The following is a 25,406-nucleotide window of genomic DNA, read 5'->3' as shown; positions in this document are numbered from 1 at the left end:
TTGGGACACATATCACGGAAGGAAGGAGCCATCTGTGAAAGCTATCCTCTGACCTCAACATGCAGGCACACACATACACACAAATATCACACACACACACACATACTACCACACACTCATACACCACTACTACCACATACACCCCACACACACACATACACACACACACACCATACATACACACAAAAAAATAAACTAATAAACAAACAAATGGCTGGAGAGATGGCTCAGAGGTTAAGAGCTCTTGATATTATTATTCCAAAGGACCTGAGTGCAGTTCCCAGCACCCACATTGGATGACTTGCTGTAACTCTGGCTCCAGATCTGATACCTTCCTCTAGCCTCCTCCGGCATTAGTGCACATGTGGCATGCATACACACAGACAGACAAACAGACAGACAGATAGACACACACACACACACATTTAAAAACTAAAAAAAAAAAATCTTTTTTAAGAATGAAAGTATGCTCACACCGACAGCAAATACACTAAAATTGGACCAATCCAGAGAAGATTGGCATAGACCCTGTGTAAGGATGCCACAATTCATGAAACATTCCATATTTAAATAATGATGAGCCGGGAGGTGGTGGCACACGCCTTTAATCCCAGCACTGAGGAGGCAGAGGAAGGCAGATCTCCGAGAATTTGAGGCCAGCCTGGTCTACAGAGTGAGTTCCAGGACAGCCAAGGTTACACAGAGAAACCCTGTCTTGAAAAAATCAATATTAATGAAACCAAAATATAAAAAATAAAAATAAAAGTACTATCTCAAAAACAAACATACCGTGTGGTTAATCTTGATTTTCAACTTTATAAGATCTCAAATCATCTAGTTTTTTGTTGTTGTTGTTGTTGTTTGTTTTTGTTTTTGTTTTTCAGGACAGGATTTCTCTATATAGCCCTGGCTGTCCTGGAACTCACTCTGTAGACCAGGCTGGCCTCGAACTCACAGAAATCCACCTGCTTCTGCCTCCCTAGTGCTGGGATTAAAGGTGTGCGATCACCGCCCAGCAGTGAGAGAGTTTCTGGGTTGAGTTAATGGAGGTGTGAAGACCTACCTACATGTAGACAACACCGTTTTATAGACTGGGGTACCGGGCTGAATTAACTGGGAATGAACTGAGACCAACATTCATTCACCTTTCTTGCTGACTGGCTACCGACTCATGGCCAGCTGCCTCATTCCCCTGCCACCACGATAAACTGTGTCCCGGAACTGGGGGCCAAAGTAAACCCATCCATCTCTGATTTGCTCTTGTCAGATATTTTGTTTGCAGCACTGAGAAAATAACCAACACACTGATTCTATTTATAAAACATTCTTTATGTGAGAAAACTGTAGAGGGGTAAATAGACTGGTGCCTATTAGTAAGCAGGGAGAAAAGAATGCTGTGGCTGTACAAGGGATGCACAAGGCATCCTCTCAGTGGAAATGTTCTGTAATCCAACTGTGGTGGGAGCCAAACAATTTTACATGTGTGAAAAATTGAATAGAAATAAGCATACAGATGCACAAAGATAAACACATAAGTGAATGCTGTAAACCTGCTAAAACCTGAAGAAGATGGATAAATTGTGTTACATGTTCTGTATTCATCCATCCATCCATCCATCCATTCATTCATTCTTTTTTGTTTTTCATTCATCTTTAAATTTTTATTTCTTTTTATGTGTTTGAGTGTTTTGCCTGCATGCCTGGGCTGGTGCCCATGGAAGTCAGAAATGGAAGGTGGTGTCAGGTCCCCTGGAACTGGAGTTAAGGATGCCTATATGTGGTGGTATTCTAATTGTACTGAAATGTGATTTTGATTGTATGTTAATAAATAAAGTTGCCCAAGGGTCAGAGCTATTAGAGCCATAGACAGAGTGTGGTGGTGGTGGCAGCGGCGGCGGCGGCGGCGGCGGCGGCGGCGGCGGCACACGCCTTTAACCCCATAGATCTCTGTGTGTTCAGGGATACAGCCAGCATTGGAGACATATGCCTTTAAGACCTGGGGGGCTGTACATACAGACAGTGACGAGGCAGTCACATGTTTGGGTTTACAACCAATGAGCAGGCAGAATGACTATGAAATGACTTACACACAGGGAAATAGCTCTCTTTCTGGAAGCTGGGACCACCACAGGAGGAAGGGTGAGATTTTAGCTCTGAGCTCTGACCTCTCGGCTTTCTCTTTTACATTGTTTCTTATTTAATAAGGCAGTTGGTTACATCTATACCTATGAGTCACCATGTGAGTGCTGGGAATCAAACTTGGTCCTCTGCAAGAGCAACAAGTGTTCTTAACCATGGAGCCATATATCCAGCTCTCTCATTCATTTTTTGAGACAGATATTTGCTACATAACCCTGGCTAGACTAGTACTTGTTATTTAGCCCAGTATGTACTCAAAATCACAAGCAACCTCCCAACAGCTTCCCAAACTCTGGGGTTACGGATGTGAGCCACCACACCTGGATGATAGGCCATAAAATTGTCAAGTTCCTAGTTGTGATAGTTACACACGGTATTACCATAAATGGGCATGGTGGTAATAATCCCTGTATTCCCGTGGTGCCTATAATCCCAATATTCTGGAGGCTGTGCAGGAGGATTATGGGTTTGAGGCCACCCTGGGATAAAAAGTGTGCTGGGTAGCTGTTTGTCAACTTGATACAAGCTAGGGTCATGTGGGAAGAGGGAACTTAATTGAAAAAAATACCTCCACCAGATTGGCCTGTAGACACAGCTGTAGGGCATCTTCTTGAATAATAGTTGATGTGAGAAGAGCCAGTTTACTGTGGGCAGTGCCACTCCTGGTCAAGTGGTCCTGAGTTCTAGAAGAAAACAGGCGGAGCAAGCCATGGGGAGCAAGCCAGTAAGCAGCATCCTCCATGGCCTTTACTTCTGTTCCTGTCTCCAGGGTCCTGCCTTGAGTTCCTGCCCTGGCTTTCCTCCATGATCGACTATAAACTATAAACTAGAATAAACCTTTTCCTCCATGATGGACTATAAACTCTAAGCTAAAATAAACCCTTTCCTCCCAAGTGGCTTTTGTTTATGATGTTTGTCACAGCATTAAGAAGCAAACGAACACACATAGCAAGACCCTATGCTTAAATTAATAAATGCTGATAAAGGTATTACCTATGTGGGAGTGAAAGGCTTAGGGGTCTCTTGGGGGGATTTCTTCCTTCTTTCCATCCTTCCTTCCTTCCTTCCTTCCTTCTTAACTTAAGGGTTTGTTTTGACTTATAGTTCAAAAAGAATAAGAGTCCACCGTGGTGAGTAGGGATGGCAGCAAGTGACAGGCAGAAGGAACAAGCTGAAAGATCACTTCCTCAGAGTGATTTCCTTTTTTTTTTTTTTTCTTCTCTGTGTAGTTTTGGTGCTTGTCCTGGATCTTGCTCTGTAGACCAGGCTGGCCTTGAACTCACAGAGATCTGCCTGGCTCTGCCTCCCGAGCGCTGGGATTAAAGGCATGCGCCCCCACCGCCTGGCCTTGGAATGATTTCTTATAACTGCATTGAAACCTATAGTTATCTCCGAAGGGTTTTGTTGTTCTTGACTTCCGGGATGCTTGCTTCGTGGCTCAAGGTGAGTTTGCCGTTTAGTCTGTCACTCAGCTTCTCCTCTAATAACCTGTGCCCTGCATCCATCATCTCTTTAACAGAGCCTGGGAAGATGTCTCCGCTGAAGAGAGGAGGGGTGGAAGCCCAGCATGTGAAGTCCTGCTCTAGTCCGCGCAGAGATAAAGAGTCAGGAGCAAAGAGGAGCCTCCACACCCACAACCTTGACACCACACCTCCTCTCTGTCAGAGGCCACGTCTTAGGTCTTTGGTGAAAGACTAGCCAGGGCTTTCCTTCCCTATACTCATTGAGATTCCCTTAGATCCTTCCTTCCCGCTCCCAAGACTCAGTGTCAATCCTTTGAGCATCACTCACTGTGTGTTGCCTCAGAGAGGTCACTTCTCTTTCAGCTTCAGTCAGAGCTTGAAATTCCAGCACTGTCAGTGGATCGGATGAAGTAATGCATTTCAAAGGGCTCGAGGCACACCAAAGGGGGCAGTTATTATTAATAACAGGGCACAATGAAGTAAAGTCTAAATATAGGCCACTCAGTCCTCTTTATCCTCTGGTTTGATGGGGAATGCTTTGAGGCTGAGTTTTTTAGACCTTTATTTTATCTTAATGCCTTCTAAATGTTCCCTAGAGAGGCAGGTTCCCAGAAGGTCTATGTTAACTACAATTCTGATAGAAATGTGATCAGAAAGTATAAAGAAAAGTAGAGTATTGATGATAAAATAAAATAAAAAGCCCTGTGCCTAATCAAATGTTTCTCGTAAACTGTGAAGAAGACAGAGAATGGTCTTAGCCAGAAATTGGCCCCTGGACTTCCTGTCTCATAACCCCAGGTAACTTCTTGTTTTCAATTTTGCAAGTGTGGGCTCTGTCTTTTCAGAAGTACACAAAAATGTGGAATTTGCAAAGTACTTTTAGGTACAACATGCCCTTACTATTTATACCACGCAGGACCCGTGGCTGGTTTCAGAACGAAGTTTTTCCACATAAAATCAACTCTTTTTGTGCTTTCCCAGCCATGACAGACAACCTGCAAATTCACAAACAAATTCCTCAGCTTTATTACCAGTGCCAGTAACATGGGCTTTTAAAAGAACCTTTCATCTCCACATCTTAAGCAACATTGCAAACAGTAATTAAAGCTCCCTGATGAGGGAGGAGGTACATATTATCCAACACATTTCCAAACAGGTGAACCCAGACTTACAAATTAAAGGCCTGGCCATAGGTCACTAGGGGTTGGAGCAGGGAGGAGAGTAGAAATAATTCTAGACTTAGAAGCCAGGCGTGGTGGCTCACGCCTGTAATTCCAACACTTGGAAAGTGGAGGCAGAAGGATTAGAGGTTCGCGCTCAGCTACCCATGAGGCCAGCCTGAGCTACATAAAACTCTGCCAAAAAAAATAAATAAATAAATAAATAAAATAAAAAATAAAAAAATTCTAGACTTCCCAGCTCTTGGATTCACCAAGGTGTTGGGTAGGAAAAGTCAAAGAAGCAAAATGGAAATGTTCCCTCAGAGCTGGCAGAGCATCCACAGTGATTACAGGGGCTGGAGAGAAGAAGGAGCCTCATACAATAGTACAAGATAAGGAAGGCAGGAAGAAAAGGAGGAAGGGGATGGGCATATGAGGAAAACGCAAGCCCCACCCACGCGCAAGCCCCACCCATGACCAAGCTCCACCCATGACCAAGCCCCACCCACGCACAAGTTCCACCCAGACAAACACACCCCCGCAACAGAGGAAGGCCAGGTGATCTCAACTCCAGCTGAAGAGCTATTAGCATTGGATAGCTGCTGGGAGAGGGAAGGTCATGGCTTGTAGCCCGACCATACACTGGAGCAGACCTGAATCCCAAGACTATCTGGGTAACACAAACTGGACTCAACAGGGAAAGAAAAAAAATAATCTCAAAGATGGGTGGGAAGAAATGGAAGGGTTGAGAGAGTAAAGGGAAGGAGTTGAGGGGTCTGAATTATGTTCAAAATGTATTGTATGAAACTCTCAAGGAATTAATAAGAACATATTTTCCTTTGATTGAACGTAGAAGGAGCTAAAAGAGTGCTATGTTTAGACCACCTGATTTTAAAATGTATACTAGGGAGTTTATTTCTAAGTTTTGAATTACGGACTCACAAGAAACTGCAAAAGAGAGAGAGAGAGAGAGAGAAAGGCTATGTATACCCATTACTCAAGGTGTGGTTCTCCCCTCCCCCATAGCAACTCCTCACACACCTCTATCGCATAATCAAGACCAGGAAGCTGCCAGAATATAATTAATAAGACTGTAGACGGTAATCAGATTGTACCAGTCTGGGAAGCATAAAATCTGTTCAAAACTTATTTCTTACACGAAGTGTACAGGTTTTGAACAACCTGCTGGAGTTTAGGGGCTAAATGTCCCCAAAAGCCCCACGTATAAAGGCTTACTGCCCAGAATGGTACTATTGAGAAACCATGGTATTTTTTTTTTAATTATTTATAAAATTATACTTACTGGGGCTGAAGAGATAGCTCAGCAGGTGAGAGCACTTCTTGCTCTTGCAGAGGAACCAAGTTCAGTCCCCGCACCCACATGGCTTCCCACAGCTATCTGTGACTCGAGTTCCATGGGATCCAACACTCTCTTCTGGCCTCCAAGGGCACTACACACACGGTGCACAGACTTACATGCAGACAAAGCACCCATACACATAAAATAAAGATAAATAAATAAAATTTTAAACTACATTTATTCATTCACTATTTGAGGGAAGGGCACACGGGGAGTGTGCGGAAGTCCAAAGACAACTTGCAGACGTCAGTTCTCTCCTTCTACCAAGTGAGTCCAAGGAATCTAACCCAGGTGGTCAGGCTTGGTGGCAAGGACCTTTACCTGCTGAGCCATCCCCTTGGCCTGGTGGTGACATAGTTAAGAGGTAGTGCCCCCTAGAAGGTGCCTAAGTCTTAATGAATATGCCGTTGAAGGAGACGATGGGACCCCATCTCTTTCCTTTTTCTCTCCCTTGCTTTCTGGCAGTGAGGCAAACAGTTTTGATCTGCCACGTGTTCCTGCCATGATATGCTACCTCACTGGACACCAAAACAGTGGAGCCAGGGTATCATGGATTGACACTTCCAAAATGTGAGCCAAAATCAACCCTTCCTCTTTATGAGTGAATGTGAGGTGTGTCTATATGCATAATCTATATACGTATCTACATACAAATGTATCTATACTATTTTCCTTTGTTTCAAATGCATCTTTCTATTTTAAAAAATTGTGTATGTTTTTGTTGGTCATTTGTTTTGTAGTGCAGGGGATGGAAGCCAGAGCCTTGCATATTTCAGAAAAATATTTTACCACTGAGCTATACTCCCAGCCCTAAAAGCAATAAAATAAAAAATAAAAATTAAGTGTTGTTTTTTACCAGGGGTGGTGGCACATTACTTCACTTCCAGATCTCTGGAGGCAAAGGAGGCTGATCTCTGTGAGTTCAAGGCCAGCTTAGTCTACAGAGTGAGTTCCAACCCGGGGATGGGCCACAGTGCGACTCTGTTTCCAGGTCCCTCATCCCCTCTTTTTTTTTTTTTTTGTTTTTTTTGAGACAGGGTTTCTCTGCGTAGTTTTGCGCCTTTCCTGGAGCTCACTTGGTAGCCCAGGCTGGCCTCGAACTCACAGATATCCGCCTGCCTCTGCCTCCCGAGTGCTGGGATTAAAGGCGTGCGCCACCACCGCCCGGCCCCTCATCCCCTCTTTAAGTGGGCATTCCCTCCTACAAGCACATTCTCTTTTGTTTTCATTTTGGTTGTCTAGTTGCAGGGGTTGGAACACAGGGGCTTGTGCATGCAGGGTGAACCCTCTGCCACTGGGCTGCAATGCCAGCTGACCAGTACTCTTCTATTGTTATCCTTGGCTCTATCTTGAACATTAAATAAATCAAGCCGTGTTCTTTCCTATACCTGGCTTCTTTTAGTCAACCGTGTGTTCATGGACCTGTGACTTGGCATGTAGCAGTGATTCATTGGTTTTCCTTGTGGTGCAGTATTTTTTAAATTAACCTTTAAAAAATTCTTTATTTCATTTTTTATGTGTTTTGTTTTGTTCTTCCTAGACAGGGTAGCTCTCTCTGTGTAGCTTAGTGCCTTTCCTGGAACTCGCTTTGTAGACCAGGCTGGCCTCGAACTCCTAGAGATCCGCCTGCCTCTGCCTCCCGAGTGCTGGGATTAAAGGCGTGTGCCACCACCGCCCGGCTTCATTTTTTATGTGTTATGGTGTGTTACCTGCATGTATGTATGTATATCACATGTGTGCCTGGTACCCCAGGAGGTTAGGAGAGAAGGTTGGATCCCCTGAAACTAGAATTACTAGTGATTGTGAGGCACCATGCGGGTGCCGGAAAGCAAACCTGGATCCTCTGGAAGAGCAGCCGGTTCTCTAAACTGCTCAGCCAGCTCTCCAGCCCCATGTAGCTGTTTATTGTTTTTTTATGAATAAACCAGAATTAGTTATAGATTTGCTGAGGGTGGATGCAGGGGTTGTATCCAATTTCTGGCACTATGAATGAGAAAGTTGTGAGTACTCGTGTACACATGTGATGTTTGCTCAACCTATGGACTCATCTCTTTTCCATTCATTTATGGAGAGTGACAGAGAGGCCATGTGGGGGAAGATGACCATTTGCATAAGTCAGTTTCCTCCTTCTACTATATGGACTCCAGGGGCTGAACCAGAGATTATAGATTCTAGGACAGATTTTTCTTTTTTAATTTTTCATCTTATTTTTTAACAAAGATTTATTTATTTATTACACATACAGTGTTCTGTCTACATGCCAGAAAAGGGCACCAGATCTCATTATAGATGGTTGTGAGCCACCATGTGGTTGCTGGGAATTGAACTCAGGACCTCTGGAAGAACAGTCAGTGTTCTTAACCTCTGAGCCACCTCTCCAGCCCTCAGCTTATTTTTATTTCATTCACATTGGTGTTTTGCTTGCATGTGTGTCTGTGTGAGGCTGTCGGAGCCTCTGGAACTGAAGTTACAGACAGTTGTGAGCTATCATGTGGGTGCTGGGAATTGAGCCAGGGCCTCTAGAAAGGAAGCCAGTGCTCTTAACTAGCCATCTCTCCAGTCCTAGAACAGATTTATTGTTGTTGTTTGTTGTTTGACACAGGGTTTCTCTGTGTAGCCCTGCCTGTCCTGGAACTTACTTTGTAGACCAGGCTGGCCTTGAACTTACACAGATCTACCTGCCTCTGCCTCCCAAGTGCTGGGATTAATGGCATGTGCCACCACCGCCCAGCTTCTAGAACAGTTTTTATTTTCCAAAGTAGTCATACTAATTTACCTCCTAGCCAGCAGTGTGTGGGACATCCATGGAACTATACAATTTTGCATCATTAAACTCTAATAAATGATTACACACAAGTCAAATTTTAATTGTTTTTGGTCTCAGAATCCTTGTTTCCAATTTCTTATTCAGAACCAGTAATTGAAAAAGCACCAAAGAGATCTCAAATGCTATGGGGCAGGAAGGTGACGCCATGGGTCAGAAAGTTAAGAAACTAGAGTTGTCGTTTCTATTGGGAGATTTGGGACCAGTCTCTGTATTAAACCTCAGTTTTTCTTATCTCTGACAATAAAACAGACAGATGTACCATTTCTAAAGCTCCTTTTCCAGAGGTCATCATTCCACTATGAAAAAATGTTGATGTTGTAATGCTAAGTGAAAGGATAGTAAAAGCATGTGCTGCTACTTAGAAAAATACCATTGCCCAAAGGCAAGGGCTAGCGAGAAACACACACTGCTTGTGTTTTCTGTTGCTGTGTGTTTATTTTCTGTCCACATTTAATAATAGGGTTTAATTTGTGCTTGTGTCACTTTTAAGATATTTGACCATGCAAGTATGTATTTAATATATTAACATAACTTGATAATACTAATATGCCATATTAACATCTGAATTATTTTCATTTTTAAAAATTATATGAGACCTGAAATTTCATTTCCTCTGAGTATACCCTCAACTAGACTTCTCAGATTTTTTTAAATTGTTTGTTTGTTTATTTGTTTATTTATTTATTTATGCAACAGGGTCTCACTATAGTATTGGCTGACCTGGAACTCATTATGCATATCAGACACTCACGTAGATCTTCATGCTGAAATTAAAGGTGTGTGCCACCACACCTGGTGTGTATATGCATAAATAGACATGTGTATATGCAAATTCACACATGGCACACACATACAGATGCCATAACACACATGTAATTTTTAAAATTTATATTTATTTATTTATTTATTTAAATCTATGGGGGGGTACACAGTTAGTATGTAGAGGTCAAAGGGCAACTTGCAGAAGTTGGTTCTTTCCTTCCACCATGTGGGGTCCAGAAATCAGACTCAGGTCATCAGATGGCAGGTGACTTCACCCCATTAATTCACCCTGACAGCTGAAATTCTTTGGGGCTAGTGGAGTGTGGGGGCAGCGCTAAGGGTTGAACCCAGGGTTTCACACATGCTAGGCAATTGCGCTATAACTGAGTTCCATTTACTCAACAAATATCTACCAAGTACCATCTCTACATGGCCCTGAGGGCCTGATGAATGAACTCAGAATGAGACCTGAACGTCTAGGAATTTATCACCTACTGCAGGAGACAGACACATAAGCAGATGGGCACAAGCAATGTGCTAGGGTTTATTTTAGGCAACCTGAGAACTTAGAGAAGGAACATTGCTCAGTTGGAGATGGCAAAGACTTCCTGGAGTACATAGCAATTAGCCGGGACCTGAAAGATGACTCAAAGCATGCCAGGAGAGCAGAAGTGGAAAGAACATCCTGCAGAGAGGCACCAGGCTGGTTTGATGGTGGGTGGGTGTTGGACAAGACAAGATATAGCTGAAGAACTTACACATGAGCCCTTAAACTGCCATGGGGAGCCCCTGGAAAACATCAACCTGGGATAATCAGGACCATTCAGCCTGGCCTCCATCACAAGCGGAAACTCCGTTAGATGCGTATAAAGTGGGCACTTGGATGGCTTGTAGACACTGCTGTGGTTTTCTGTGATGGAGAAAGGTAAGAAGCCTCTTTGGCTATCAGCGAGGAACAAGGAGAATTGTTATTCAGGCAAGTGGCCGGCAACCTTATCCCAAAGGAGGCACAGTAGATGGTGGGGAAAGGGCCAGACAGTTGGGAGAGTGGAGCATTTCTTCGAATAGTGTCAAGGATTATCAGCAGGTATCAGAAAAGGAACCAGAGTCCAGGGCAGCAAGAAGCAGAAATGCATTATAATATGTCTGTGGTCAGTGGAGAAGAGGATCTTGAAGACTAGGTGACAACCCATGCTTCAGTCCCACCTCAGGATCCCCACAAAGGATGTCTTCTGTCTTGTTTTGTTTTGAGACAGGGTTTCTCTGTGTAGCTTTGGAGCCTGTCCTGGAACTCACTCTGTAGCCCAGGCTAGCCTCAAACTCACAGAGATCTGCTTGCCTCTGCCTCCCGAGTGCTGGGATTAAAAAAGGTGTGTGCCACATTGCCTGGCCTATTTTCTGTCTTTGCTGGAAAGCTACCCTAGCGAGCACATCATGCTCAGGGACATGGTGGTGTCCTCAACATCTGAGTCATAGAAACTCAGCCGGAGGCGGAGCAACCTTCCCTGTTTGGCTAGTGACATCTTGATAAAGCCTTCAAGGCCAGAAGTTAGTCCTTGACAACTTATCTGGACAGCAGTTCTTTTGGGACACTTCTGTCACTTGTCTGATCTCCCAGATACAAGAGCTGGCAGGGTGCTGCCTCCTTCCAGGAAAGGCTGGGCCTCACTAGGATTCCAAACTTGACCTTCACATCAAAAGGCAGACACTGATTGAAGGTACAAAACCTACTTTTTATGTGTGTGCTAGGGATTGAATCAAGGATCTTAAGCATAATAGGTAGTCTCTCTACCATTTACCTACATCCTCAGACCCCCAAACATATTTATTTTATGTATGTTATCTATACATTTAAAGACAGTCCAGCCAGATGGTTGAGCAGGTAAAAATGTTTGCCACCAAGTCTAATTACCCATATTCGATCTTCAGAGGAAGAGAACCAAATCCCCGTAAGTTATTTTCTGATCGCCCGCCACATGTGTGCTGTAGCACATGCATGCAGGTACACACACACACACACACACACACACACACACACACAGACACACACACACTCAGAATACATAAATCTCAGAAAATCACACACACTCAGAATACATAAATCTCAGAAAATCTGAGTCCTGACTGTCATGGTTCCCCAGAATGTAGCTCTGATCTGAGGTTTCCCCGAGTGGACAGTTGTTATTAGGAAGTGACCCTACGGAGCAGAAGGACAGATTGCCAAAGAATAAAAGCAGGAGTAAGGAACTGGGTGCAGTAGCGCACACCTTTGATCCAGAACTCTGGAGGCAGAGGCAGGAGAATCTCTGTGAATTCTGCCAGCCTGGTCTATAAAGTGAGTTCCAGGACAGCCAGAACTACATAGTAAGACTCTGTCTCGAAACAAAAGAAAGCGAAACAAAAGGACAAGTATGGGAACAAGGAATGTGATTCAGTTGGTAGAGTGCTTGCCTAGTGGACACAAAGCCTGGGTTCAGTCTCTAGCACCACATTAACCAGCATAGTGGCACTTACCTATGATCCCAGCTCAGGGAGGTGGAGGGTGGAGGCAGGAGGATCTCTGTGAGTCAGAGGCCAGCCTGATCTACATGGTAAGTTCCAGGTCAGCCAAGGCTGAGACCCTATCTCAGCAAACAACAACAACAAAAATTTTAAAAAAAAAGGAAAGAAAAGAAAAAAGTTTAAGATCATTGTCAGACTGCATTGTAAATTTGAGGGAAATCTGTGATACATGAGACCCTGTATAAAATGAAATAAAATAATCCAGGGGGTTAAGGTGATAGTTCAGTCTATAAAGTGCTTGCTTTGCAAATGTGAGAACCCAAATTCTATCTGCAGCACCCAGGTAAAAAGCCAGGGCTGGGGCACACTTATAATCCCAGCTCTGGGAAGGCAGAAACGAGCCAATCCCTGGGGCCCCCTGCCAGCCAATCCAGCCTAATTGGTGAGCTTCGGGTCAGTGAGCAATCCTGTCTCAGAGGAGATGGGTGACATTCCTGAAGATGAAACTGGAGGCTGTCCCCTGGACACACACACACACACACACACACACACACACACACACATTCTTTTTTTTTTTTTTTAAGCTAGGATAAACAATGGTCCTAATATGGTAACTAATGGCTCAATCCTTGGAGACCTTCTGAACTGCCTCAGGAAACACATCTTGGAAACATTCCCTCTGAGTAATAAAGGGCAGCACATTTATTCATCAGTTCCTATCCTTGTTGAGCAAGGGTTGCTTCCCAGGGCACTAATTGACTATTGTCTAATCCTTCCTAGTTACATATGGATGAGCATTTAGCTTGTCGGGTGCTACACACACACACACACACACACACACACACACACACACACACACACACACGGCATAGGGTGAGAGAGGTGAGGTACTGTCAAATTGCACCTGAGAGCACCAGTTTCTGATCGGAATAAAGGACAGGGTAGAGTGGTATGCCCGAGGTACCCGATTCCTTCTATAGATAGCTTAGCCCCCGTCCTCAATGCCTTGCTCAGCCTCATGCACTGGACATCTACCCTTCATTCCGGCATATCCAGCATTCATTTCTCTGTTTTTGACAGCATCTCTATTTTAGGATAGGAAATCTGGCTCTTCCTAACTTCCAGTCCCTGCAGCTGGGTGAGGCAGGCTGACCTCCTAATTTTTGCATGCCCCAAACCCCAAGGTTAAGTCCCAAGTCCAGCCAATCAACATAGTCTGTTCCTCCCACTCCAGACATGATTGGTTTGGAAACAGTCAGTGGGCCCTGTTGGTGCTTAGACCTTCATTTGAGTATCTACAAAGCCATATGCATATAAGATACAATTTCATCCTAAATTCCAGGGGTGGAGCATGATGGAGTTAAACCAGTCTGCACATCCATTTTACTGAACATTCACACCAATTGTGAAATAGGCATGTGACCTATGTGGCTGACCCAGTGTGATGCTCAGGACTCTGACTTGGAATCTGAGAAAAAAAAATGTGTTCCTTCTGCCACTGAAGAGAGGAGGAAAGGCAACAGTTTCATCAGTACTAGAAGGCATTCTAAGATCCAAAGAGAACCAGTCATACCCCACACTGTCTGGGCCAGAGCAAAGAGGCAGAACTGGTCTTTGAGGATGAGTGACTTGTTGTATCAATCAAACCTGAAGCTCGACATAACTGCTTCTGGACCTCCAGCTAAGGGAAGCAACCAAGTCCCTTTCACTGTCCCAGGAATGTAAGGCAGAGATGCTTCTTCTTCTTCTTCTTCTTATTATTATTATTATTATTATTATTATTTGTTTGTTTTTGTTTTGTTTTCGAGACAGAGTTTCTCTGTGTAGTTTTGGTGCCTGTCCTGGATTTCGCTCTGTAGACCAGGCTGGCCTCAAACTCACGGAGATCCACCTGCCTTTGCCTCCCGAGTGCTGGGATCAAAGGCGTGCTTCACCACCACCTGTCTCAGGTGGATCTTCTTAACCAAAACCTAAAGTTAAACACTAAAAAGAACCATTACTTCATGCATTAAAAAAAAAAAAAATCCCAGGTATGATGGTACATGCCTGCAATCCCAACATATGGGCAGCTGAAATAGGAGGGTTGAAAGTTCAAGGCCAGCCTCTGCTTACAGGAGAACTGTTTGTTTGCTTTTGTGGAGGTGAAGGGTCCAAGACAGGGTCTGACTATGTAGCTCTGCATGCCCTGGAATTCACTCTGTAGACCAGGCTGGCCTCAAACTCACAGATCCTCCTGCTTCTGCCTCCTGAGTGCTGGGATTAAAGGCATGCACCACCACATCCGACTTTGCTTTTTATTAAAAAAAAAAAAAAAAAAAAAAAGGTGGGGGCGGAATGTTGGGAGATTGGCTCAGAGCTCTTCCTGAAGGCACAAGTTCAGTTCCCAGCAGCCACATCAGACATTTCACAACTTTCTATAACTCCAGCTCTAGGGAATCCAATGCATCAGGCAGCTACCCTCATACACACTCAAATCACACTCAAAATACATGCTTTTAAAAATCAGGAAAGCCGGCTGGGTGGTGGTGCATGCCTTTAATCCCAGCACTTGGGAGGCAGAGGCAGGTAGATCTCTGTGAGTTCAAGGCCAACCTGGTCTACAAAGTGAGATCCAGGACAGGCTCTAAAGCTACATAGAGAAACCCTGTCTCGAAAAAACAAACAAACAAACAAAATCAGGAAAAACAGGTGGGCATGATAGTACATGCCTTTAATTTCAGCACTTGGGAGACAGAGGCAGGCAGATCTCTGAGTTCGAGGCCAGCTTGGTCTACATAGTGAGTTTCAGGACACCCAGGGCTGTTATACAGAGAAAACTTGTCTCAAACAAACAAACAAATTATAAAAAGAAATTCAAGGGGCTGAATGTCAAGTCACTCTTTTATAATCCCAGGATTTAAGCAACAAGATCTTAAATCTGAGGTCACTTTGGGCCACATAGTGAGAGAGACCTTGTTTCAAAAAGGCCTGGGGAGATGGCTCAGTGGAGGAACACCTACTTACTGTTCCTCTAGAGGATTGGGTTTATTTCCCACAGGTGACTCACAGCTGCCGATAACCCCAGTTCCAGGAGATCTGACACCCTCTTCTGGTCCCAAGTGAGTGGGCACCTATGTAGTGTACAGATATGCATCAGGGAAAACACACTTGTACATAAAATAAAAATTAACTTAAAAAATTAAAAAAAAAATGACAGGTGGCAGTGGCACACACCTTTAATTCCAGCACTCGGGAGGCGGAGGCAGGCGGATCTCTGTGAGTTTGAGGCCAGCCTGGTCTACGGAGCAAAATCCAGGACACCCAGGGCTACACAGAGAAACTCTGTCTCAAAAAAAAAAAAAAAAAATTAAAGAAACAAAGAAAAAAAGATCAAACAAATGAAGGTGTTTACCCATTCTCAAAAGAAACCAATGTTCCCCCGCAGGAGACCAGAAACACTTGAGAATGTCTAGAGATATTTCTGATGGTTATAACTGGGGCAGGGAGTAGAGGGCTGTGCTCCCAGCATGCAGCAGGCAGAAGTCAGCCATGCTACTAACGACCAGCCGTGCACAAACCAGTGGCCAAGGAAGAGGAATGCGGGACTGAAGGACGGAACAGGTGCTCAGCAGGTAAGAGCACCGGCTGCTCTTCCAGAGGACCCGAGTTGGATTCCCAGAACCCATGTGGTAGCTCTCAACCATCTGTGACTCCAGTTCCAGGGCATCCAATGCCTTCTTCTGGCCTTCACAGACACCAAACACAATTGGCGAGGGAGACACACACGTGTAAACAAAACACCTACCCACATAAAATGGTAAAAATAAAATAATTTTAAAGTGGTTCCTATTAAAAAAGCTGAAGCTGCCGAAGCTGCTTGAGTAAGTCAGGGTCACCTAAGTCAGGTCTCTAATTTGAACCCTAAAGCGCTCCGACCTCTGCTGCTTGAGCCCAAGGAAGTGTGGTGCCTACCAGGGGCTTTGACTAAGACGCGGGAGAGGATGAGGCCTGAAAGACAGCAGACAATGGCGCTCGGCCGCCTCAGGAACACCCAAACCTTATGCCAACTTCATCCTCAGACGAGTGCATTCCAGGGTGCGCCCCTTGTAGATTCCTGAATAATTTTTTGGCACTGGTAGCCTGTGCTTCAGGGAACCCTGGGAGGTCTGTGGCTCCGAGCCCAGGGGCTCAGACTCCATTTCTACCTGTTGGCCTGGCATTTGCTGTACGAAATTGAAAATTAATAATTTATCTTGCAGGATGAATAATTCAACAGAGGGGACAAAGAGCTGCGGGTGACAGTTGATGTCACAAAACCAGCTCATTCCCCTCCCTACAATCCCGGCTCCCCGATCCAGGCAGAGAAAAAAAGAAGAAACTCAACCGCCAGGCTAATGAGAACGAGTCCAGTACTGACTGCTGTAAGCAGGCTCTCCTTTCAGGCAGCAGGATAGTCCATGAGGATAACAGGGCTGCTAGATACAGTCCTCCTACCACATCTGCGCTAAGCTCTGGGACGCTACCATCCATTGCAACCCAGCTTCGTGGCACCCTTTTCAGGATGTGCTTCTCCTGCGGCAGCTGAAAATGGATGTCTAATTCATGCCATGTGTGTTAGACCTTTGCCTCTCCCAACCTGTCTCAGGCCGAGCTGTCCGCCAGTAGAGATTCTCGGGGTTTTCGGCTTTTCTAGCTGAAAGGGAAGCGGACTTTCAGCAAAGTGCTATGAGCGTTTTTGTTTTGTTTTGTTTTGTTTTGTTTTTTTAGCATTGAGGGGGAACACTCTTCTTTCTTTTAGATTGGTTATCACTATGTAGCCCAGCCTGGTCTCCAACTCTCAAGCTTCCTTCCTCAGCCCCTAAGAACTAGGACTTTAGGGAGCATTCCTTTCAGGACCGGGTAAGAGTCTTGCAACCTTTCTACTAAAATGTGCTCCCCAGCACATTTATGTACAATTCATTAATATACATAGATCTCAGCTCTTTTTGTGAACCCAGGTTTAGAACCCCTGCTTCCTGAGGGGGGAGTCTTGCTGAGAAGGTGGACTACAGGCCACTGTGATTGTTGGTTTTAAATGCAGCAAGTGTTACCTTTCGAGAAAGGTCACAGGGCACAACAAAACCCGGTATCAGAACTTTGTTAGGAGAGGGGGTGGGGAGGGCAGAAGAGAGTGACCAGGCCTGTGAAAGACACGTGCAAGGAGAGAGAGAAGAGGTAGGAGGAGAGAGCAGAAGAGAAAGGAGAAGCGGCTGTGACCGGCTTTTAAGGATTCTTCTGCACATGTGCATGGGCTTAGGGAGCTATGCCACGCATGCGCAGATCGTGTGATCACGCAGCGCACTGATGACATAAGACCCCTTGCTTAGCTACTGAACTGCGCATGTGCTGTCATATAGCTGGAGGAGTGGCAGAGTCCTAAGAGTGATGGTTCAGAAGCAAGCGGATCTCTGAGTTCTAGGCCAGCCTGGTCTACAGAGTGAGTTCCAGGACAGCCAGAGCTACCCAGAGAGACCCTGCCTGGGAGGAAACAGCAACAACAACAGAACACCACAGAATGTCTGAGGCTCCACCCTCATGAATGGACTTTGATGGCCATAGAAAAGGGCTTAATGAAGGATTCCAGCCCTCCTGCCCTTCTGCCTCTTGCCAGGTGAGGACACAGATGAAGACACAACTCTTGGCTTCTGCAGAAGGTGTAGCACCAATGTATCATCTCAGAAGCAGGAAGAAGCCCTTACAAGACAAGCAAACCTGTCAGTGCCTTGGACTTTACAGATACTTGAGAATGGTGAAGGGAGCTGGGCAGATAATTCAGTCAATAAAGTACTTGCCATGCAAGCATCAGGAGCTGACTTCAGATCCCAGCATCTACCTAAAAGCCAGATGTAATAGCATGCATCGGTAATTCCAGTCCTGCGGCGGACAGAGACAAGTGGGACCCTGGAGCTTACTAGCCTAGCTCAGTCAGTGGGCTCAAGATTTAAGGTGAGGCACTGCCTCAAAAAAGGATGGAGGGCAGCTGAGGAAGCCATTGGAGGTCAACTTCTGATGTCTACATGCATATGCACATATATGAACATGTATACATACATATACACACATTCCCCACACCCTCCATACACAGTGAATAACAGTGAAAAGTAAATCTGTTCTTTATAAATTACCCACTCTCAGAAATTCTGTTCAATCTGCACCAATGGACTAAGACAGCTTCATCTCTGGGCCTTTTACAGTCCTTGACACGGCCTTGTCTCGGTTGGTGTATTTGAAGGACGTGACTAGCAAGGAGCTGTTAGATGCAGTTGTATGGCCCTGGGCAAGTTGCCCATCTCTGGGCCACGGTTTCTTGGTTTGGAATTGGGAAGTTTGGTATAAAAGATTATGCTGGTATTTTGCAGATTCACTCCTCCCGCCTGACCTCCAGACAAACAGCAGATGCCATGGCTCCTGTACTCCTGATTTGGTGTGCCTTTCCCCAAGCTCCTGGAACATCACTGCTGCAACCTGCCTTCTCAGCTCCCTCGAGGAACAGACGCCTGAGATCTCCCACTATCATGAGTGACTCCCGGCTTCCCCCTCCCCACTTCGCCCCTTGTCAGCAGGAAGCAGTCTTGAGAATGCAGCCCCCTTGTTCCCCCACTTGCTATCCATAACTCACCTTTTTATAAAAATCAAAATGGTCAGAATGTTACTATTCTGACCTGCTCCTTGGAAACATGTCTCTTGGAGACCTGCTCCTTGAGACCTGCCTTGTGTCCTGATGTAAAAGCCTGATTTAACAAAAACCCCTCCCTTTCCTCTCTCTCTCCTTCCATTCCCACGAGGTGCACACACCTCTGTTTCCTTCCCTTCTCTTTCTTCCTGTCTCCCTCCTTCCTATCTTTCTCTTCATCTCTCTATTATAATAAACTCTCTCTACATGGAAAAAAAAAAGATTATGCTGGGGTTGGGGATTTAGGCCAGTGGCAGATCACTTGTCTAGCAAGCACAAGTCCCTGGGTTTGGTTGTTGACTCTGAGAGAACAAATGAACAAACCAAACACAAGGAAATTTACTCATTCATCAAAGTTACTGGCCCTGGCAACACGTGGAGCGACTTGAGGAAGGCAGAATGCTGCAAGTTCAAGGCCAGTCTGGATTGCAGAGAAAGATCCTGACTCAAAAAGCCCAATTTCAAAAAGGGTTTACTTCTTTATTTACTTCTTACTTCTTCATTGCCACATGGGGATCAAACCCAAGGCCTTGTACAACCTGGACAAATGGTCTACCACTGAGCCACACCCCCAGTCCTCACTCAGCAAGCATCACTTGTGAAGTTTTAGGCGCCAGGTACCAAGGTAAGAACTGAAGATAAGGTTGGTGAATTAAGCAGATGAAGTCCTTGAGTGTCTGAACACATAACTAAAAAGGAGGCAGGGATGGAATCAGGACATCGTCAGTACAGAAGGATGAACCGCCCAGTGCCACACAGGAAGTGCAGAAAGTAGGAATGGGGACATCAGGGAGATGGTTGTGACCTGGATAAAATGAGGGGTCGAAGATGGGGTTTGGTGGTTCTTGCCTATGGTATTTGAGGTCCTGAGTGTGTAATCCAAGCAGTCCTCCAGGAAAAGGGGAGGACTGGACAGGAGAGTCCCACAGAGTTTGAGAGGCAGGTAGACTGATATACACATGGGAGAACAGCCAAGAGATCATGTCCCAAACAAGCAGAAGGCAAGGACCAACACCTGAAACTGTCTCTGAAGGCGCGCGCGCGCGCGCGCGCACACACACACACACACACACACACACACACACACACACGCACACGGAAAACATGAACACACAGACTATCAAGTTTCCCAACATCCTGTCTGTTGGAGATACCTTGAAAATCCTTCCTCTCAGCTCCTATGTAAAAAGTATAAGATGAAACCAATTTTAAAAAAGAGTTTAAATGTTTATCTTGATGTCTTCACATGGCTCTCCCTGCCCCAGGACCCTCTGTGCTTTAGCTGTCCAGCCCCGGAGGAACTGTTTCCACGTCTTGCTTCTGTGGCTCTGTCGTGCCACACTTGTGACTACAGCGAGAGCAGGATACATCAATTGCCACTCGGATGGGTGGTCTGAATAGAGCATGGAGCAGACCAGGAGCCCTGGCAGAGCTTTAGGCTGGAGCCTGTAGGAAGACTTCAGTGCTGGTGCCACTCAGCTGCCAGGCAACCCCGAGCAGGTCCCATCCTCTCCCTGGAGTTCAGTTCCCTCATCCATAAAGGAAAGGCTTGGATCTAACATTTATTAAAATTCCTCATTGCCTTGCACTGTGGCCCTCCGTTTTCTACAACAATGTGTTAACTCGACTGTCTGGATTTAACCTTGCTGTTGTTCACAGACTGGCGACAGGAGGCAAGACAAGGGCTATTTGTGGATTATAATGAGAGGATAACCAGCTGCCTTCAGATCAAACCTTCCACCGTCAAAGCCAGGAGGCCTGTCCTTCGTTATCATTGAACTCAGTTTTCTCACTAAAGCCAGGGGTCGGGAGAGCAGGGGAGAATGCGGAGTGGCTGCTTTGCTGTTGGAGGCCCAGTGCGCATTCTCTGGATTCTTCCAGAATCAGCAAAAGCTTTGATGGACTCAGCAGAGGGGAGGGGGGTGGGGTGGGGATGCTGAGCAGAGGCCTATTGAAAGGAAGCCTGGCTTCATGGAAAACGGCCGGGGACAACAGTTGCTGACGGGGGACAGAGAGGATTATGAAACCCTATATTTATGTAACACTTTGCAAAGACATTTTAACTGCTATCAGTTATTTCTCATGAGAGTGCTTCTTCACACATTGTCGGCTCTTCCACGAATCCTTCTCATTCAGTAGTCTCCCTGGCTTTGGTAGATTGCAAATGAAAACAGCCACCAAGCATCTATATAGAGAAAAAGAGATTGTACGAGGAAGAAGGGCTAATTCCTCTCTCCCTTGACTCGCAACTGGCCTTATGATGCTTGGGAAATAGCTTCATCAATATAGTGCTTGCTGTGAGGTCCTGGTATGAGAGGACCTGAGTTCGATCCTTAGTTCTCCTGTAAAAAGCTGGATGTGGGGCCAGTGAGATGGCTGGGAGGGTAACTGTATCTGCTCCCAAGCCTGAGAACCTGCATTCAATCCCTGGAACCCACATAATCAAAGAAAAGTTCTGTTTTGACCTGCATGAATGCCCGTATACACTACACACACACACACACACACACACACACACACACACACACACACACGTATATGTACATATATATGGGGGGAGGTGTGCAATAAATTGAAGGAAAACAAAAAGCCAAGCATGATGGTGTATACCTCTCAACCTGGTGCTAGATGACACCTGAGAATGACCTCGGGGCTCTACACATGAACACACACACACAAAACTGGCTTTATAACATATATGTATAAACATATATATGTAAAATGTTGTTCATAGACTAGTGAACAGGAAACAAGACAACTACTATTTGTAGAATACATACACACATATGTATTTATGTATGTATGTATTTTGAGACAAGGTCTTACTATTTAGCTCTAGCTGGTCTAGAACTTGCTATGTGAACCAGGTTTGTCTTGAACTTATGGCAATCCTCCTACATTCTGCCTCCCAGGTGCTGTGGCTACAGGCATGTACCATCACACCCTGCTTTAACTTGCTTCAATCTAAACCAAGGAAGAAGTGACACTGTGAGTTTCAGAGCCTACAGTTTGAAAAGTCTGGAAGCTCCCACTCTTACCCTTTTGGGGTCTCGTGGTTTGAATAGAAAAGCTCCCCACAGGCTCAAGTGTGGAATGCTTTGTCCCCGGCTGGTGAAGCTATTTGGGGATGTGATGGAAACTTTCATTGTTTTATATAAGATCTTGCTCTAATCAAGCCTTCTTGATGGCTAACCATTATGGTCAACTTAATACAATCTAGAGTTACTTGGCAAATCTCTGGGGTTTTTTTGTTTGTTTGTTTTGTTTTGTTTGATTTTTCGAGACAGGGTTTCTCTGTATAGCTTTGCTCCTTTCCTGGGACTTACTTGGTAGCCCAGGCTGGCCTCGAACTCACAGAGCTCCGCCTGCCTCTGCCTCTCGAGTGCTGGGATTAAAGGCGTGTGCCACCACCGCCCGGCTTGGCAAATCTCTTGAACTGAAGGCTCAATCAGATTGGCCTATGGCCATGTCTATGACTGATTGTCTTTATTAATGATTGGTGTGGAAGGGCCCAACCCACTGTAGATGGCACCATCCCTAGGCGAGTAGGCCTGGGTTGTATAAGAAAGGTAGACAAGCATGAGCCAGAGAGAAAGCCAGCAAGCAGCCTTCCTCCGTGGTTTCTGCTTCAGTTCCTGCTTGAATTCCTGACCTGACTTCACTCAGTGATAGCTTGTGACCTGGAAGTGCAAGCCAAATGAACTCTTTCCTCTCCAAGTTGTTTCTGGTCAGAGCGTTTTATCACAGCAACATAAATCAAATGAGGACAGCTTCAGATGACTGCATTCCCAGATGTCACCTGATGGCATCTTCCTGAAAGACCCTGAGCCAGAACCGTCTAACTACATCACCCTGGAACCCACTGATACCGTGTAAAATAACAAGTTATTGTTAGTGGTCAATGCCCTGTGTTTTATAATGACTTCTTTCCAGCACTAGATAACTAATACAATTCAAATACTTAAACTTGAAGTGTGATAGGTTTCCATTACGACGCAAAGTACAAATCTACTTATTAAGAGAAAGGGTTTGTTTCAACCCATAGTTTTGGGCCACAGCCAATTTACCCCTTGGCTTTGGGCCTGTGGTAACATATCTTGGCAGACGTGTGTGCAGAGCAAAAGGTCCTTATGGCTGTGAATCAAAGGAGGAGGGAGAGACCATGGCTCCATAATCCCCTTCAAAGATTCATTCTAAATGATCTCAAAGCCTCTTAGTAGACTTTTCCTCTTAGAGGTTCACCATCTCTTAATAGTGGCATAGGCTGGGCACAAAACCTGTAATGCTTGGCGGGGGTGGTGGGGTGGGGGAGGGGGGGCTTCCAGATCCAAAGGTCAGCACTGAGTAAGGAATCGAGTGGGGAGCTGGAGGGGTTATTCCATAGAGTAACCAAACTGGGACTATGGGAAGCGCTAAGAAAAGGAGTGGGCCCATCAACAGTGCTCCATGCAGACCTTCTGGAAGAATAAAGAACAAAGAAAAGCAAAACTGATTCACTGTGGTGACCCAGTCATCCAAGCCAGGCCGGATTCAGGCCCAGACACTGTGTCCTGCACTGATTTTCTCACTCCAGCTTGACAGCTCGCTCCCTAGTTACCCTTACCCTTGGTTGGCAGTAAGCATCATGGATGCTCCTCTCCTTTGCCAATCGAAATATTTACCCTTTAAGTTACGTTAGCTGCTGTTCTCATCTGGAAGAAAATACAGGCCAAGAAATTCCTCTGTGTTTGGGTGTAACTGGTGCCTGGTTTGAGACTTCATCTGTTTTGTTGTTGTTATTGTTTGTTTGCTTGTCTTATTTTTATTTATTTTGGTTTCTTATTTTTTGAGACAGGGTTTTTCTGTGTAGCCCCCAGGTGTCCTGGAATTCTCTCTATAGACCAAGCTGGCCTCGAACTTACAGAGTTTGGCCTGCCTTTGCCTCCAGGTGCTGGAATCAAAGGTGTGCACTACTACCACCGGGCCAGAGACTTCACCGGTTTAATTGGCTTTTTAATTTAATTTTAGTTGGATATGTGCTATCTCAGACGAAGATGCCTCCTTTGGAATCTCACGTTCTTTATTGTTCTGTTTTGGGACGGGAGAAAGATGAAAGGAACGTAAGGATAAGCACCCCAACAATAGTCTCACCACCCCTGCTTTCTTCCTTCCCGTCTCCCTCGTTCCCCTGCAGCCTTCCTTTCTCCTGCCCTCTCTTCCTCCCCCTTCCCCTTTCCTTCTTTTCCTTCTGTCTTTCACTACTTCCTTCCTCTCTGTTAAAATTTCCTGAGCGCCAGTGTGTTGGTCAAGTTTTCAGTCACCCTGACACGATGTCTGAGAATATCAGCTTACCATGTTCACTGGGTTCCATCGTTTCTGGGCCTGTGTTGAGCCTAAACTCAAAATGGGGTGCAGCTGGGGAACAGAGATAGTCACCTCATGGCAGCCAGGAGGGAGGGATGAAAGGAGGAAGAGAGAGAGAGAGAGAGAGAGGAGGGAGAGGGAGAGGGGGTAGGGGAGAGAGAGAGTGAGAGAGAGAGAGAGGAGGGGGAGGGAGAGGGAGAGGGGGTAGGGGAGAGAGAGAGAGAGAGAGAGAGAGAGAGAGAGAGAGAGAGAGAGAGAGAGAGAGAGAGAGAGAGAGAGAGAGAGAGAGAGAGAGAGAGAGAGAACAGAAGAGAGGAGGTCAAAGGGGAAAGAAGCCTTACCACTGGAAGCAAGATACATTCCTCCAGGACACACCCCAGTGACCTACTTCTGCCCACTAGGCCTCATGTCCTAAGCTTTCCACCACCTCCTACTGCGTCATCAGCTGGCATCCATACATTTAGCACATGGCCTTTGAGGGGGGTCATTTCAGATCCAAACCATAGCAACCTGGTATGTGTTGACATTTTCTATATTATCTTATGTAAGTCTTGTGGTGGTATTGTGTTCCCCAAAATATTGTGTACTCTAATAAATTTATCTGGGGTCAGAGAACAGACAGCCACTAGATACAGAGGCTAGAAAATGGTGGCACTCACACCTTTAATCCTAGCATTCCAGAGATAGAAATCCCTCTGGATCTCTGTGAGTTCAAGGCTACATTGGAAATAGCCAAGCATGGTGACACACGCCTTTAATCCCAGAAAGCCAGCCTTTAATCCCAGGGAGTGGTGGTAGAAAGCAGAAAGATATATAAGGCGTGAGGGCCAGAAACTAGAAGATTTTGGCTGGTTAAGCATTCAGGCTTTTGAGCAGTAATTCAGCTGAGACCCATTCCGAGTGAGGACTCAGAGGCCTCCAGTCTGAGGAGACAAGACCAGCTGAGGATCCGGCGAGGTGAGATAGCTGTGGCTTGTTCTGTCTCTCTGATCTACCAGCATTGACCCCAATACCTGGCTCCGGGTTTGATTTTATTAATAAGAACTTTTAAGATTCCTGCTACAAAGTCTTATAATGATGAGGTGAGAATTAGGGGACTTTGGGATCCTTTTTATTTTATTTTATTTTATTTTTTTCCGGAGCTGAGGACCGAACCCAG

The 25,406-nt window shown here is 45.4% G+C and overlaps 1 non-coding gene across 1 annotated transcript; it reads left to right on the top strand.

The window, feature by feature from the left end:
- Positions 1–466: 466 nt before the first annotated feature.
- Positions 467–570, top strand: LOC114694120. Its single transcript, XR_003734651.1, has one exon. It is a non-coding gene; the product is annotated as a U6 spliceosomal RNA (small nuclear RNA).
- Positions 571–25,406: the final 24,836 nt, after the last annotated feature.

This window comes from Peromyscus leucopus, chromosome 7 (assembly GCF_004664715.2).
Source record: "Peromyscus leucopus breed LL Stock chromosome 7, UCI_PerLeu_2.1, whole genome shotgun sequence".
NCBI classification, from domain to species: Eukaryota; Metazoa; Chordata; class Mammalia; order Rodentia; family Cricetidae; genus Peromyscus; species Peromyscus leucopus.
The sequence above is the reverse complement of the archived record's forward strand: the minus strand, read 5'-3'. Positions and strand labels throughout refer to the sequence as shown.